An 11,833-nucleotide genomic window follows, 5' to 3' on the forward strand; every position below is an offset into this window, starting at 1 on the left:
AAAGCGATCAGAATCTAAAACGAATTTTTATAATTTAAGTTACAATTCGAATGCGTTGGATCGCGATATCTATCGGTGAGATGACAATGATCGCAGACCTGCATATCATGGTCGGCGCGAACGGTTTTTCACAGAAAAACAAGGTGTGTCAACGCGTCGCGCTAGGGTACGCCTCGCATTGTTCTTTCGACGTTTCCATGGGCATGTTGGCGGATATTTTTTACGCGATGCGCCTCGTTGAGTTGTCGCGCGAACCACGCTATATACAGTCTTCATTGAGACGGAAGTGATACAACGATAACGCGTCATCGTACGCGCATCGCACGTAGTAGCCTATGCTAAACGCTTCATGCTATTGATACGCGTATGACGACGCGTCTTCCCTGTTGGATTCCGTCTTGCGTAAGACGCATTCCAGGTCGGCATAGACGATGAACTCATTCCCGGTTGTTATAGTTGCCGAATTCGAGCCACCTATCGTCCTCGCTCGATAATCGAATGGCGCAGTTGTTGATCTTCTGACAGTCCACTTCGTACGACTGCAATTTTTCGCACGAGCTGAAGTAATAGAGACACTTGTAAATAATAGAGAAATCATTTTTTCGCTATTTCTTTTTACTATTTTTTAATGGCTTTTCTTATACCGGTTGCAGAAATATTTCTTGTTCTTGTAGTAATTTGCGATCTCACGAGATGCGACAGATTTTTAATCACGCAAAGTGGCCCAGGCTGTGCTTGCATAGATCTTGTAAATATAGGAGATTGACATGCTTCTCCTTCTTGTCATCAGTGAACCGCAGAGAAAGGACCTGTCCAATTTCAATGCCATACATTGATCCGCGTTCAACCGTTCGAATTTCGAAATGTCTTATAATGTCATTGGAAATTCGATATCCGTGAGATTTAACACTGCGGTGTAATGCGGGTATGATGATTCCTGATCTGCATGTCTTTCTGTGGGGTACAGAGCGGCTATCATCGACCACGCAAAACACACATTGTCCGTCGAACAAACACTGATCACCGCTCGTTTCGTCGCTATTTCCCATAGCATTTTGATGTGACATCCTGCGCGATGGGGATTTAGTTTGTTCACGTTAACAGTCAAGTTGAGGATAATGCCCACCCGCGTTCCTGGAACTCTTCGAACGATACTAGGATAGGCTCGACGACATGTCGCTCGTGTCACTCGCACATATCGGGGCATCAATATATCTCGCTGTTCTATGTAATTATACTCTTATTACGTTTATCCTTCGTCATGAACTCGCCGTTGAACGCGATGTTCACTTTTACACTACCTGTGTGTCTTTTTACAGCGTCTCGCACTCGCTCTAGAATTACATTACCAGCGTCTTCTAAAAACTGCCGCAGCTCGATGTGATTAGAGTTTATCACCGCACCTGTCAATATACGACTCTCGAACGCAGTGTCGATCTCTTGCCAGACAAGAGAACTCGTTAGCACTCGCATACTCGCCACTAATGTGCACGAAAAACGAAAGCACGTCGCTCCAATTGCGACTTTGCACCTGCGAGTCGCGCGATCCTTGCCACTGCGATTGTTTGTGTCCAACGACGAGGCGCGGACGCTTGACACGACAAAGTTCTTCGAACTGCTCGATGCACTCGTCTCATCGTTGCAGCCACGTGAAACACTCTACCAGAGTAGCGACCTGGTCACACTGTTTCAACAGTTCACGTTCCATTCGCTTATGGTTTTCCATGTTTTTTTTTTAGATCATACTCTTACACGGAGCACTTAATAGTTTTTCAATGTGCGCAGAGTGGGCAAATGCTGCACGGGAATACAATGTACATCGGCTCTTCGCATTCTAAGCACGACCACCTGTTGTCTAGTGTATGGAAAGAACAGTCTTTGTGCTTCCTGACGAGATACATTTCTTTAACATTGTGTTCCCAATGATGCTAAATCATATAAAAAAATTTGAAAATCTCAATGATATATCCGTCAACGTGTACTATATCGAGAACCAAGCTTCCATTATGGCTCACCAATATAAAAAGGAACAAGAGCACATCAATCTATTATATTAGGGGTTTGCATTAAAAGCCACTGTTCACGTTTAGATGGCAGTAACTGCGTATGCTATGGTCAGAGACATCTGCTACTTATATCATTTTTAAATGTGAAATGTTTCCTACTAAAATTCAGTCAACAGACGTCATCCTTGTTTACATATGTGCTTTTCTATAAACTGAATTAAAATGGAACGTGATAAGTTGTTTTTCCGATGTGTACTTTTACACTATTTTGATTTGAAAAAAAGTGTAGCTGAAACTCATCGATTGCTTGCGGAAATTTATGGTGAATCTGCTCCATCGGAAACAGTATGTAAAGACTGGTTTCGACGATTCAAAAGTGGTGATTGTGACGTTCACGACAAACAACGAACAGGTCAACCGAAAAAATTCGAAGATGAACAACTGCAAGCTCTATTGGAAGAAAATCCAGCTCAAACACTCAAAGAATTGTCTCAACAACTGAAAGTCGATAAATCAACTATTTTTCGACGTTTACAAGCTATGGGAAAGATTCAGAAAGAAGGAAAATGGCAGCCACATGAATTGACCGAAAATGCCATTGCCAACCGTTTAAACATCTCAATTTCTTTGCTTGCAAAGCATAACAAGAAGAGTTTCTTGTGGCGTATCGTGACCGGCGATGAAAAATGGATCTTTTTCAACAACCCAAAACGCAAAGAATCATGGGTTGATCCTGGCCAACCATCAATATCGACTCCAAAACGAAATATCCACGGTCACAAAGCAATGCTCTGTATTTGGTGGGATATGGAAGGTGTCATGTATTATGAGCTGCTTAAACCGAACGAAACAATCACCACCGAGCGTTATCAACAACAATTGGAATGTTTGAATGATAATTTGATGCAAAAACGACCATCAATTGTATCAAATCGTCGAAAGGTGATTTTACTCCATGATAACGCTCGGCCGCATGTTGCTATAGTCGTGAAACAAACACTGATAGATCTCGAATGGGAGATTCTCCCGCACCCAGCGTATTCTCCGGACTTAGCACCAAGCGATTATCATCTGTTCCGATCGATGCAACATGCTCTAGAAGATACACACTTCCATAATTATAGCGAAGTCGAAAATTGGGTTGCTGAATGGATTGACTCAAAAGACAGACTATTCTTTCGTCGTGGAATTCAACTTCTGCCTGAAAAGTGGCAAAAAGTCATAGCTTCCGAGGGAAAATATTTTGATTCATTTGTTATTGAAATAAGTGCTCAAATATAAAGAAAAAACAGCGGCTTTTAATGCAAACCCTTAATATATGCAAGATTCGCAAGATGATAACGTGAGGCATTTCGCGTTGATCAAGGATCTATTTCGCCTTGCGAACTCGCAAATCAACAAAAATGAGCACAAGAAATACTTTTGCGATCGGTATGTATATATTTAATTAAAAATTATGAAAAAATTTTTTTTGTAATAAAAAAATGTTCTTTATAAAAATAATAATTTTTTTTTAGATTCCATGGCAGATTTTATATGAGATGATTGGATAAAATTTAATAGCGCTACGCACTGTCATGTGTGTGAGAAACCGTTCGCAAAAGATGACACATGGGTACACGATAATATCACGAATTAAATTGACTAGCAATTTAACAAATTTTTAAAGTTTATTCGCATCTTCGAAACGATCTTAATAATGACATATTAAAATCTGTAAATAATTCATTCTTATTGCGAAAAATATTACCTCGGCCGAGAGTCGAACCCGAAAATTATTTCGGCGCGCGTTTCTGAGAATTACATACGTAGTATATAAATTCACACAAGAATCATACAAACATTTAAGATCCAGTTAGACCGTTTAAGGCTTTGATTTCTATAGTTTATGTTCTTTATTTTATTTTATTTTATTTTTTATATTATTTTATTTTATTATATTATTATATTTTATTAATATTATTTTATTTTATTATATTAATATTATATTATATTGTTATATTATATTTTTATATTTATATCAAACATTTATTAAATATGTTTTTATACAAAATGAATCTGAAATATTTTTTTCGATACAGTATGTTAGGGAGAGGACCGTGGTGTCCCCGTTGCGCTATGTGGAGCGCTATTTTCTCCTTGTCTGAGATCTGTGTCTCCTGCCTTGTGGCTTGTCCATGTCGGTATTGGCAGCGTGTGATAAAAATAAATACCCTGCCTTGATATAAGACCTCTTTTTATTATATTTGAATTACACTCGCGTCGTTTATGAATAAATATAAAGTTAAGTAATAAAACTTGTGCACTATTCGTTATTCGTGCACGTGTTATTCGCGAGGAGGTCGCACACGAAATCTTCTAGAAAACCAACTGTGAGAAGCGCGGCGGCTTACATGCAGGCAGCATAGTCGCGCGTATGCCCTCCCCTTCGGTGGGCTCCATCAGCGACACGACACGTCGCTATCACGCCGCAATCACGTCGCAAAGCCAATGGGCTGGTATAGTCTGTTGAGCTGCACTAACACTGACAAGCGCCAACACAGTACGTTTTCAATCGTTACGCATGCGTGCGTAACATGCCCCAATCGTACCACTTTCTGAGGTGAGGCAAATGGAACGTCCTCTTAATTGACTCATGGAGTATGCTGGTTGTGTTCCGATAGCTGTGTTGAAAATTTTCTTTTTAGTTATAAGGTTGGTAGCGCTGTAACTAACATAGCTGTGTTCCGTAAGAGACCAGCTGACATCGTTTGCATTTGCTTTATCGGCTTGTTCAGGTAGCAGGGAATTTTTACTTTTATAATATATAGTTGATTATTATTTATTATTATTTATTAGGTGTTGGAATTAATTCGTAGCGTTTTTTAATGAAAGAATGTTATTTATTTCACATGAGCATTAAAAAATACATTAATGAAAGTACTTCCCACCACTTCCCATCTCTTGTAAAACGCTACGAATTAATTCCAACACCTAATATTATTATACATATTTATTGAAATATGATTTAAGCAATATGAAGCGAATATTGGACTGATGAGAATAAATTTAATTAAATAAAGGAATCCTATATTCGGTCATGCAATATGTAGAATCAGAATGTTATAAATTCATAAAGAATTATGTATTTAATATTAAGATCCGCTTTGATCGAATATAGGATTCCCCTTATTTAAAATATTATTTAATAACAAAAATGTTGACCTTACTTAAAAATTTAGAAAAATATCAAAGATGAATATCCCCAAAGAAATAAATGAGGGTAATTTAAAAAATAAAAATTAACAAGTAAAATAAACAAGTAAAATCTTTAATATTATGTGATGGAGTATCAAATTATACTTTGTATGTATCTCCTGAAGTTCAACATGCTGCTAATGGTAAATACAATTTCTATAATACATTCTTTTTTGCAAACATATTTGAAGAATTTAAATAATATATTTTTAGCATTATACTTGTGTGAGGTTCTAATTATGTAAAGGATCTATTGTGTATCTTGAAATCAACGAATCCATTAGTATACTTACAATTTCATTAGTCATTACCTAATAAATTTGCTCATTTTGTAATTTTTCGTCTTAAAATAGACAATCGATTTCAGGAAGGATGTTTTAAATTATTTAATAAATGTTTTAATAAATTTAATTTGTTTTTCTATGGTAGATTTGAATTTTACAACAACTCTTTTGAATCAACACAAAGCTACATTAATGAAACAAGCATCATATGCTTTAAGTATAAATGGTCTCGAAGAGAATTTTACTTTCACTGATAAAGAGAATTACACTCTTGACAGTAATTTAAGTAAGTTGATACTACAGCATTTTATTTAAAATTACTTTATGTATTAGGTGTACAACTTTGCTTCCACCGTTTTTTTCCGAAATTCGAAGCTTTATTGTAAAAAATTGGTTATACATTATGATTCAAAGTATTGTCCATCGTTGGCCACTTTCTCCCATCTTTCGGGCAGCGTACGAATCCCGCGTTGAAAAAACTGGTCATCTTTTGAGGCGATCCACGAATCGATCCAATTTTTTATTTCTTCATAAGACCGGAAGTGGTGGTCAGCCAGACCGTGTGCCATTGATCGAAATAAGTGATAGTCAGAGGGAGCAACATCTGGAGAATACGGCGGGTGGGGTTGGACTTTCCATTTCAATGTTTCCAAGTATGTCTTGACTACTTTCGCAACATGGAGTCGAACATTGTCATACTGCAAAATCACTTTATCGTATCTCTCGTTATATTGCGGCCGTTTGTCTTTCAATGCTCGGCTCAAACGCATCAATTGCGTTCGATACTGATCGCCTGTGATTGTTTCAGTCAGTTTTAATAGCTCATAATACACTACGCCGAGCTCGTCCTATTAAATATAGAGCATGACCTTGGAGCCGTGAATATTCGGTTTGTCGATGTGGAAACATGGCCGGGAATTCCCCATGATTTTCTACGCTTGGGATCGTAATGAACCCATTTTTCGTCCCCAGTCACAATGCGATGCAGAAATCCCTTCCGTCTTTGCCTTTCAAGCAGCTGTTCACGAACAAACAAACGCCATTCAACATCTCTCGGCTTCAACTCGTACGGCACCCAATTTCCTTGCTTCTGAATCATTCCCATGACTTTGAGGCGTTTTGAAATGGCTTGTTGAGTCACTCCCAATAATCGTGCCAATTCTTCTTGATTTTGACACGAGTTTTGATCAAGTAATGCCTCCAATTCTGCATCTTCGAAAACCTTCTCTCTTCCACCGCTATGCCGATCTTCGACGTCAAAATCACCGTTCTTGAAGTGTTGAAACCACTCACGACACGTTCTTTCACTAATAGCGGCCTCACCTTAAGTATTTGAGAGCATTCAATGAGCCTCAGCCGCAGATTTCTTCATATTGAAGCAGAAAATTAAAACCTCCCGCAAATGACGAGAATTTGACTCGTAAACTGACATTTTCAATCGAGAATAACTTTATGATGCAGACACAAATCGACTAATGTTTCTATGGGGTTATGTTGACAGATGCCCAAGTTTATTGTATGATGTCTATGATCTATTTATTTCGACCATCACTTACCGCTAAAGCCATCTATAGGAAAACGGCGGAAGCAAAGTTGTACATCCAATATAATAAAAATATTGAAACAAATAATATTTTAGATAATTCACGTATACGTTGGACAAATGAACAAACTCGATTACTCTTACATTTATATGAAAAACACTGCACAGCATAAGATAACAGTGAAATTAGTAATCGAACATTTTGGAAATATCTTAATGAAAAGAAAGGATATATTTTTTTTTATATTTTTTAAATATTTTTTTTTGGAATAATGCAAAAATAAAATAAATAATATGAAAAAGATATACAAAGAAGTAAAAGATCACAATGCTCAAAGTGGAAACAATAGAAAGACTTGTGAACATTATGATGTAGGTATTTTACATAATATAGCAGAAAATGATTTATGTAATTCATACATTTAAGACATTGTTAGTCTTCCTATTATAATATTATTTAATACATTATTTACTCACGCGCATATACAATTTTTATTTTTGATTTTTTAAAATAGATTATGGATAATTTGTTTTAAAAAAAACCTTGGATAAAGCCATTATCTTCAGCAGGTTCAGATATTCCAGTCATATAGAAGAAGTCATACAGAAGCCATATAGAAGAAGAAGTACCATTCAGTCGAGATTGTTTAAAAATATTGTTTTATTGTATTAGTATTGGATATGGGAATAAGTTTCCGCTCTTTTTAAATGAAAAAGATGTGTTTATTTAAACAAATCTATATAAGCGAGTTTATTCAAAGTATGCTCCTTCGGAAGCGACAACTTTCTCCCACCTTTCCGGTAATAAACGGATTCCTCGAATGAAAAAATCTGGTTCTTTTGAAGCGATCCATTCATCAAGCCATTTTTTGATACCTTCATAAGAATTGAATCGTTCTCCAGAAAGGACCGACTGCATGGATCGGAACAAATGGAAATCTGAAGGGGCAATGTCCGGTGAATACAGCGGGTGGGGCAGAATTTCCCACTTTACTCCTTCCAAGTATTTCTTAATCGGTTTTGTAACGTGTGGCCTAGCATTGTCATGTAACAGAATCAGCTTGTTGTGCCTATTGTCACATTCCGGTCGTTTTTCTTTCAAAGCTTGGTTTAAACGTATCAGTTGTAGCCGATAACGATCGCCAGTGATGATTTCGGACGGTTTGAGCAGCTCATAATATATAATATCTCTTTGATCTCATCAGATGCACAACGTAATCTTCGAAGCATGGATATTTCGTTTTGGCGTTGAAGGACCTGGTTCACCTGGCATCACCCATGCCTTCAAGCGTTTAGGGTTATCGTAGTAGATCCATTTTTTCATCGCCAGTTACGATGTAGAAAACCCTTCCTTTGTTGTCATTGACGAAGCATCTCGCAGATGACCAAACGTCTTTCCATGTCTCTCTCTTTCAATTTGTATGGCACCCAATTTCCTTCTTTTTGCACCATTCTCATTGCGTGTAGACATTTTCCAACAGTGTATCTATCAACATTTAACTCTTTTGCCAACCTATCGAGCGATAAACACGAATCTTCTTCGAGTAATGCTTGCAATTCTGCATCTTCAAATTTTTTCGGTGCACCTTCGCGTTCTTTGTCACGCACGTCAAAATCATCACTGTTGAATCGCCGAAATCATTCTTTACTAGTTTTCGATGGAGCATGCTCACCATAAATATCTACGAGCAAACGATGCGTTTCCGCAGCACTTTTCTTTAAAATAAAATAATGGAGTAAAACTTCCCGCAAATGTTGCTTTTTTGGAATAAATTCCGACATCTTCAACGCAAAAAATGTTACTCTTTGTTACGCTTCGAACGAATGCATCTATTAGGCTCAAAAGTGGACGAAAAGGATGAAAAGTGAAAAGTGAAAATTTTTATCATTGAAATTAATGGAGAAATTTTTTATTTTTTACTTTCCATTCTAGAAATCAAGTTTCATGATTGATACTAAGATCACATTTTTCAATTAATTCTGCTTTTTGTGTAGCCATGCGCAGTTCGACTCATTCGCTTGTCGCATACGAGAAATGTTCAACTTCGCCCAATTTTTGTTGCGATACTTGAAAAAATTATATACAGGATGGCATGAATATACGGCCCCACTCGTCGCGAGCAGGTAGAGTGGACTAAACTAAGTAGAAAAGTCCTATATCATTTTGCAATGCTCGCAATAATTAACGTTTATTAATGTTTAAAGATAGCCGAATATGCGCTTCCTCCCGACTTACTATTATCGAAGGTAACAGCCTACCGAGCGCACGGCGCGCGGCCCGCGAGGAGCGGGAATGGCCTAGCAGGCGCGTCTCGCCGTTCGAGCTTAGAGGCTCGCGACGGTAAGCCTCACTTCTCGCGGCCCGCGGGCCGTACTTTCGGCAATAATAGGTCAGGAGGACGTGCGTATTCGGTTATTTTGAACGTTAATATTTCGTTAATTATTGCGAGCATTACAAAATGGTACAGGACTTTTCTACTCAGTTTAGTCCACTCTACCTGTTCGAAACGAGTGGGGCCGTATATTCATGCCACCCTGTATATGTTTATTAGACTGTGTTAGGAAATTTATCCGGGTGCACCCATGTATTATTTATCCTTGTTTAAAAGCTAAAACGCAATAAGCAACAGGGAATAACGAGCCGTCCAATCAGAGCTCTGGTGTGTAAATTCGATATTATAAGCTCTGACTCTGGGATTAGATGACTCGTTATTTCTTGTTGCCTGTGCCTATTGCCTGTGCCTATATATATTTAAGCCTTAACATTTGGTGAACAACAAGAATAAAATGATATAGATGCACTCGAGTGAAGGCAACCTGGATGTCGCGTGTCGAGTATCGTGTGTCGCGCATCGCGCTGGTGTGCAAGAGCCATAACGCTTGCAACGTCACAAGCATTTTGCGATTACAGGTTTTGAACCATCATGTCTTCTCAGATTTCTTTCTGGCGATACTTTTCGAGAAAATCTTTTTTTAAATTACTGCCACAGTATAATCATATCCATAGCGACAGTGAACTTTTTTTGTGATCTGTAAATTTTAGTGCGTATATGTCGGTTTGTACACTTAGGAATATGGTGGACGTATTAGAAACTTAAGGGCTGCCACAGACAAAATTCCATAAGGTCGGAATCAGACTACGCATTGAAGAATGAAATTGAAGATTAAATGATTGAAGTTTAACCAATCAGAACAAAAAGAGTGTTACGTCCCGAGGTCCAACCGTTGGTAATTGATATCTGGACAAACCGGGGACCAATGGCGGGTAACAAATCGAGAGTTGCGCGTCCTTTCGGTTAAGAAGAAACCTACCTAGAAACCGGTAATCCCTTCATGAATCTTGCTGGTGGTTCGGTCCGTGGTGCGGGACACGCGGCTCAGTCTGGACTCCGGTTGGTCAGACTCCTTGTAGGTGCTCGATGATTGGCCGGCGCTGATTCCGCTCGTTCACACACGCGATCTCCAAGTTAAACGATAAACGTATACGCGCGGCGGCGTTTATTGTAAAAGGAGAGGTTTCGTCAAATATTATTATATATACGTACTTATAATTGCTCAAAAGTAATTAGTGTATTTTATAACTTCGGCAGTTGCTACACACATATCCAAATTTATGTTATACTACTAATAATTAGACGCGGTTAACTATGAAGGTTAAATAAGATGTACCTATGATTAGATTGGATTGCTCACGCGAGTAGAATTTAGGAATTAAACTAGAAATCGCGATACTCTGGAAGAGACCGTTTCTCTTCGACGAGACCTGACCCCGGGAGGTTTTGAACTAACTCCTTAAAACACTCGCTGCTCGCAAGAGAGAGCAAGTCCCGTTTTTAGAACCCGAACGCTTTCAGGAAAAAGGTGCCCCTCCATGCTGGTAGGGCGCGTGAGGTGGGGAGAAGATGTCAGGGGCGGTCCCTGCAATTCTAGTGCCCCGTCGGTTATTGAAGTAAGGAAAAATTTGTAATTTGGCCAGGGACATTCCTGGACAAGTTTTATAAGTACCGTTGACGTGACAAGAGCCAAAATTTTTTTGTCCTTATTGGCGAAATTTCAATCTTTAATCTTTAATCTCAATCTTCAATGCATAGTTTGATTCCAGTCTAACAGTATGTGCAAGGTATAAACTTAAGCCGATGAACCAATCAGGATATTACTTTAGATTATATAATTTAACTGAAATAGAAATAACAGTAAACTTCAGTAAGTATTCATAACCTTGCAGTATCGTCGAGTATCGCGTAGGTGTTCGATTTATCGGGATTATTATTGCTGGCTCTTATGGCCGACCTAGAAAAGGCTTGTATTTATATAACGCGGATCCACTTGGGTTTTCCTTTTTTTGAGCAGTATTCGTGCGTATAGCTGAGGCTGAACCCCCGGATTGAGGAGGCGTGAGGGGCGCGATCGAACGATTCGGCATGGCAGCCGACCACTTTCTTCTGTCCTCCCCTCCTTCCTTAATCCCTCGAAGCCTTCCAATTTTACGAATGGACAGGTCTTACTGACAAATTTAGATTCCAATATTATCGGCGCCGCACTTTTCAATTTAATGGCGGAAACTTCGTCTGAACGCGCGGCTAATATACGTGGCGAATAAGTGAAAGCAGCAACACACCTCTCCCCATGGAAACGGATCAAGAATTTATTCAAGTTTCCAGGGAGAGAGGTATGCAACAAAAAGAATCGCATAAAATTAAAGTGAAGGTTTTGGAGACGCCCACTCAACCTATTGACGCCATTATATGTTTTCCCGTCATTTC

The sequence above is a fragment of the Acromyrmex echinatior genome, chromosome 1, assembly GCF_024713525.1.
Source record: "Acromyrmex echinatior isolate Ae372 chromosome 1, ASM2471352v2, whole genome shotgun sequence".
NCBI classification, from domain to species: domain Eukaryota; kingdom Metazoa; phylum Arthropoda; class Insecta; order Hymenoptera; family Formicidae; genus Acromyrmex; species Acromyrmex echinatior.